The sequence below is a fragment of the Alexandromys fortis genome, unplaced genomic scaffold (genome assembly GCF_014885135.2).
Source record: "Alexandromys fortis isolate MF-2015 unplaced genomic scaffold, M_Fortis_MF-2015_v1.1 scaffold_332, whole genome shotgun sequence".
NCBI classification, from domain to species: Eukaryota; Metazoa; Chordata; class Mammalia; order Rodentia; family Cricetidae; genus Alexandromys; species Alexandromys fortis.
Window position 1 is genome coordinate 417,491 of NW_026068232.1, and position 6,806 is coordinate 424,296.

General features: G+C 37.4%; 2 long non-coding RNA genes across 3 annotated transcripts in view; both read right to left on the reverse strand.

The window, feature by feature from the left end:
• The window catches only part of LOC126493742 (uncharacterized), a 217,358-nt gene that overhangs the window by 105,271 nt on the left and 105,281 nt on the right, over positions 1 to 6,806 (reverse strand). The window lies entirely within an intron of this gene.
• The window catches only part of LOC126493745 (uncharacterized), a 29,788-nt gene continuing 22,988 nt past the window's right edge, over positions 7 to 6,806 (reverse strand). Inside the window, exon 3 of the long non-coding RNA XR_007589877.1 lies at positions 7 to 244. This is a non-coding gene — a long non-coding RNA (uncharacterized lncRNA). The remainder of the gene's footprint in view (positions 245 to 6,806) is intronic.

Here is a 6,806-nt window from a genome sequence, read left to right on the forward strand (position 1 = left end):
TTGGTGAGCTCCCAATAGATCAGCCCCACTGTCTCAGTGGGTGGGTGCACCCCCCGTGGTCCTGACATCCTTGCTCGTGTTCTCCCTCCATCTGCTTCTCATTGGGACCTTGGGAGCTCAGTCCAGTGCTCCAGTGTGGGTCTCTGTCTCTATCTCCATCCATCACCAGATGAAGGTTCCCAGTGATGTCTCTCCTGGTGCCTGGACCGGATCTCCTTGCTGCTTGCCGTGAATATGTGTAATTCTTAAAAAAAAAAAAAAAACAAGAATGGAAACAAGTAGGATATCACACTTATAGTTCTCTGCCCCAAGACAGTCATTTGGTACTAGGCAAGAGGAGCTTTCAATAAGACCGCATCCCAAATCCAGAATACAAGTCTAATTAATAACTGAAAGCAAATTAATAATGTCTTTTATGCAGTGGAGTCTCACTGCACATACAAACCACTCTTAAGAGAGGATGCAATGCCCAACAGTAGGTTGTACACATACAAACATTAAATAGAATTCTTAGAGATTCTTTGTCTCACACTTCTTTTCAACAATTTTTTATTCTTATATGTCCTTTGCCTATATGTAATGGTTTATAGTTTTGTGTGTTGTAAGGAGCCACTGGTTTGTTTTCTGGCTGCACAGCCACCGAATAATCACACAAAAACTATATTATTTAAGTTACTGATTAGCCCATTTGCTCTAGCTTTATACTGGCTAACTCGTACTTCTTACTTTAACTCATCTCCATTAATTTGTGCATCATCATGAGGTCATGGCCAACCAGCAAAGTTTCAGTGCGTCTGTTTCTGGCAGCAGCTCCATAGCTTCTCTGTAACTCAGCCTTCTTTCTACCAGCATCCGGTTTAGTTTTCCATGCCTAGCTCTGTCTTACCTTATCAGGCCAAGTGAGTTTCTTTATTAACCAATGGTATTCACAGCATACAAAGGGTAATCCCACATCAACTCCACTTTTCTGTTTAAATATAACTGTTTTAACTTTACCATATTAAAATTACATATGGCACAACATCTACCAAGTAAGAATTACAGTTACAATATTCATATCTATTTTCTCTTTTATCATAACTAAGGAAAACAATAACTATTAATTCTTTAGCTCAATCAAAGACCCAAGTAAACAGGATGTACATTGTAAGCAACTTCATAAACTCTAGAATTGATAGAGAGATCTTACTTCCTGGACAGTCACCCAAATTTCTTCTGTACCATTGATGCATCCATCTTCAGCTACAGGCCCATAGTATCCAGCAAACTCTACCACAAAACAGGAAATGTCAAATACATTTCTGCCTATATTGGCAGTTTATCAGTGACTTTCTTCTGTGTACTGCGGAATGTCTAGCAGACTCTTTCATGAAGCAGGAACCCTGAAGGAAGGTCTCACCTTTAAGCAATTTTATCAGTCATTTCATTGTAGGTCCTGCATTTCCAGTTCATCAAGCAGTCCAGGCAAGAGTAGTTTCTTGCCCAAATGGCTATCAAACTCCATAAGGAGCATCTTTGATGCCCATCTTCCTCTTGAATTAATTGTTGCTGCCAAGAGTGATGTGAAAGTCCCCTCTGTTTGCTGTTATTACCATTAATGAATAAAGAAACTGCCTTGGCCTGCTGATAGGACAGAACTTACGTAGGCAAAGAAAACTGGACTGAATGCTGGGAAAGGGAAGTCAGAGGGAGAGACATCATGGAGCAGCAGCCAAAGTCTGATATGCAGAATCTTTGCTCGTAAGCCACTGCCACATGACAATATACAAATTAATAGAAATTGGTTGAATTAATATGTTAGTCAATAAGAAGCTAGAGCTAATGGGTCAAGGAGTGTTTTTATTAATACAGGTTCTGTGTGGTTATTTTGGTTCTTGGTGGCCAAGAGAAACAAGCGGCCTCCTCCCTGCAACACAGGAGCAAATGAGTCTCATTGTCATGAAAATCTTTAAGTTCTTTCAACATTTTAAATGTCATATTCTATAATCTTTGAAACTGTCTAACTGAAATAAATCTCTATATATCTAAAAAACTTAACTAACATGACTACAAGCTTGACTATTACAATTATTGGCTATAACCTGAATTTCATTATTATACTTTACATTTTAAATGAGTTACACAAACATAATACCTTAATCAAGAGCAGAAATATATTTATACACAGTATAACAAAATTGACCTTAAATTTGTATCAATAAGCCAAAATATACCAATGCAAATCTCTATAGCATATCTCCCTTTAAATGTATAAACAATATCTGGGAATATGGCATAGTTCTCTTCATACTGCTTCCTGTTTTTTGTTGGGTGAAGTATTTTTGGAGGTGTTCATGGCGACCTTTCAGGGGATCTTGTTACATCAAACTATATTAGTATGGAAATTTTCCACATATTCTCAGCCTTTGTTGAAACAAAAGAAGAAACTCTTCTTTCAAAAACATATCCTTAGACTCAAATTCTGAAGTCAAGATATCATAAAAGTATATATGTTGATTACTTAGATCCTTTACAGTCAAAAAATTCAAAGAAAAATGAATAATATATATAGTCCTGACTCTCTGTGTATAGTCCATCTATACATGGATTATTTATTCTTACTGTGTTACATTTTAATATTTATTATATTATTATTTCTCCTTTAATCTCTGTCTGTACTCTGTCTTTTTAAAGATTTCTTTTGTTTTTTTAAACCCATTAATTTTTATAACTCTCTAAACTCTTTTTCTTCTCTGTTCATGTCTATGTACACTTCCCCAGCACTCTGACCCATTTAGAGGCTTTTATTTTCTAAATCTGTCTTTACTGTGTATCTATAATTATTTTCTGACCAGAAGTGCTTATTAAAATGCTAAGCCCTTCTTATGAACTTAAGTGGTGACATTGCTAAGGATAACACAAAACTGCCTATTTGCCCCACCCAGCCAACGTGATGGAAGAGGTCTGTTCACCGCCTCTGAGCTGTGCACACCACCACAGTTCCAAATATGCTGTGAGTCTATGTCACAGAATTAAGCATGTTGTAGCACTCTGCTCACAAATCCCATTTAAATGGCCCATAGCCAGACCTCTTCAGAGTTCATACTGGTAGCACGGCTCAGGAACCCACCATTTCAAAAACAGAGTAGTTTTCTTCTGCTATTGATGAATCAGGAAAACCTCTCTCAAAGGGTCTGCAGCACTAAGCTAGCAGTTAACTTGGTGTCTAAAATTACTTTTTAAGCTTTCCCATGTATAACATTGATACAGTCAAACATGTTGGCATACCAATTTGTGGTAATGAGCCAATTGTTTCTTGGCTGCCCAGCCCCAAATATTCACAAGAGACTATATTATATAAATCACTGCTTGGACCATTAGTTCTAGCTTCTTATTGGTTAACTCATACATCTGACTTTAACTCATCTCCATTAATATATGCATTGCCACATGGTCACGGCCTACCAGCAAACTTTCAGTGTGTCTGCCTCTGTCAGCATATCCATGGCTTCTCTTTAACTCAGCCCCCTTTCTCCCAGCATTCAGTTCAGTTTTCCCCACCTAGCTCTGTTGTACCCTATCAGGTCAAGCCAGTTTCTTTATTAACTAATGATATTCACAGCATGCAGATGGGAATCTTATATCATTTGTGTTTTTGTGGGATTTATGTTTGCATGAACATATGTGCCTTTGCATCTATATGCTTCTTTTGTATTTCTTTGGCAATTTTTCTTATATTTGTTTCTTTTGTCCTTTTATGATGTTCTTATTTTTTATTATTATATTACTATTATTGCTATTTTACTATTGTTATCATTACTATTATTACATGCCTGTGTATATTCAATTGAGAGAAAGAAAGAGAGAGAGAGAGAGAGAGAGAGAGAGAGAGAGAGAGAGAGAGAGAGAGAGAGAGAGAAGATTTGGGCAGGTGAGAATGTGGGGAATATCTTAAAGGAGTTGGAGGTCAGGAAACCATAGTCATTATATATTGTATGGAACAAAAACTATCTTCAATGAAAAGACTGCATGCAAATAAAACATAGTATCAGCAAATTTTTCAGCTATGAGCTCTCAGAGTTTTAGGTTGCCATATGAGAGATGTGCTTAAAGAAAATTATTCACACAGTAGGCACAGGAGGGGAGAGTAAGGAGCAGCAGGTCTTATAATGCTTTGCAGATAAAGCCGAACTCCAAAGCTGGAAGACAATGATATATTTATAAGTGGACACAGCGGCTTAGGAAGCAGGAACATATTTCCAGCACAGGAAAAAAGAAGCAGATGACTCAGCATGTGGTAATCTTAGCAAGTACCTGGCTATGCTGGATGTCAATTGCCTCTGTCTCCTCGCAGGTTTCAGGAGCCATCCTCCTTCATTGACTAGTAGGTTATAGTCAGGTCCTGGCTAGAACCAGGATCCAGCTGAGAGCTGGACTCCAGCCAGGAGCCTGACTGACAAAACCCCTTTGTGAAGGGACTGATATTATCTCCCATTGCATCGGATTGGTTAAGTGTGTGATATCATCTAGAGAATGGATTTGGGCCAATCACGAGAAAGATCTCAATGCTACCAATGGAAATCAAGTGTCTGCTGTAACTATGGAGATTTCATCTGAGCTGCTATTTCATGTCTCTCTCCCCATCCCTGTATGTTACCACAGAAACAGGGAAACTGAAACTAGAAATACAGAAAAAATTGTAATTTAACATGACATCTATCTCTAATTGATAATAGAGGAAAACAATCAGAGGTGCCTGGAGCGTGAGCATGTCTGACTCCTTGAGAATATATCCTGGTTTCCTATTTAAAAAAAAAAAAACTGGATTTCCATATTACTTCTTCTGAATGTGACTCTGGGCAGCTGAGTGCAGCTTGCTGCTGAATATTAGGTACCTGGCTATGTCGATTTTCATAATTTCTATGAATGCATGCATAAGCCATCACATGGAATTGGAACTATTAGAGTAACCTACAAAACGTTGATTAGATTAAAAGAAGAAAAGGTGAGCTCTACCCTGGTCAAGCAATGTACCCTATGAGCATGGAAAGTCTTGAAGTGTCATAATGGTCAAAAAATAATTTAACATGTATTATGAAAAATGTTTCAAAATATCTCTTCACGTATGTGTGTGTATGTGTGTGTGTTTAGGTATTTGTGTGTTCACATGCAGTTATGTACTGAGGAATGAGCACAAGTGTGCATGAAGGAACCATACAGAAAAAAACTCAATTCTTTTCTTTGTTGCCTTTATTTCTTTAGAATGTTTTATTCAATATAAATATGTAAATATTATTTGTTTCTAAACCCACCATCCAAAACATAAACTAAAATACTCCCCTAACTCTAATAACACTACTTTGTCCTTAATTGAAGAATTCTTTCTTTTCTTTGTGTGTGTATGTGTTGTTTGTGTGTGTGTATGTGTGTGTGTGTCTATGAGATCTTGTGCTTATGTGTGTGCATTTGTTTATGCAAGTGTGTGTGGCTGTTTCTTATATTTATTTTTGTTATTATAATTTAATAACAACATATATTCTTTCCCTCATTTAAGCCCTCCCATATTCGACTTCATGCTTTCCTTCAAATTCATAGCCTTTTTCACTGTGTTTTTCATGCATATATGAACACACATATATATTATTAAATTAAATATAAACTGATCAGTAAGTCTGCATGTATGTTTTCAAAACCAACGTTTTGGTAGGAGACAAATAACTGGTGTGCTATTTCCTGTTTCATTTCCAGTTTTTCTCAATTGCCTATAGTTGTTTGTGTTCAGTTAAGAACTTGTAGAATTTTTTTGTCCAGTTTAACACATTCATTGCTATCATCCCTGCTCATCTCATTTTTGTATAATGTTACTGTGGAGTGTTTATAAATGAAGCTTCTGATATTACTGGGACACACAATATCACAGCATACTCCCTGATCATCTGGCTCCTCACAACTTTTCTGTCCACTTCCCTTAGATGCCACTCAACTGAAAAATGGATAAAAACAATGTGGTACATTTACACAATGGAGTATTACTCAAAAACAATGACATCATGAAATATGTATGTAAATAAATGTAACAAGAAAAACATCTGCCTGACTCTGCCTACCAAGTGCTGGGATTAAAGGTGTGTGCCAACATCCCTTGAATTCACAGAGGTCTGCCTGATTCTATCTTCCAAGTGTCGGGATTAAAGGTGGGTGTCATCACACCCAACTATTCTCTTTTTGTCTTTTCTCTTTTATGGACTTTAACCTTTTTTCTATTATCTCCCAAGCCATCATATATTTTAAAACATACTCTAAACCATTTAGAGGTTTTCTTCATTTGACTCTGTCTTTACTGTATATCTCTCTTTTTCTGAACACATGAGCATTTAATTTGCTAATTGATACGGCTAGGATTAAAACCGAGAGTTTGATGGCTGGATCCAGCACATTCCTTTGCTTTCTGAGATTCCAACCTCACAGCAGAGGTACCCGCCAAAGCCATGTTTATTGCCACCACTCTATGGTGTTCCAAGATCCCTGCCACCAACAAAAAACATGTGGTAAACTTTTCATCAACACCATTTAGGCTTTTCATGGCAGGACCTTTTAAAAGAGCTGCAAGGTTTTACAGCTAACACTGAGTTAGGAAGCCCTTCTTAAATGAGGGTCTGAGGATAAGGAACCTGAAATGACCCTATCCTACAGCAATACTGACAAATATCTTCCATATCACCATAGAACCCTCATCTGGTGATGGATGGAGATAGAGACAGAGACCCACACTGGAGCACTGGACTGAGCTCCCAAGGTCCCAATGAGGAGCAGAAGGAGGGAGAACA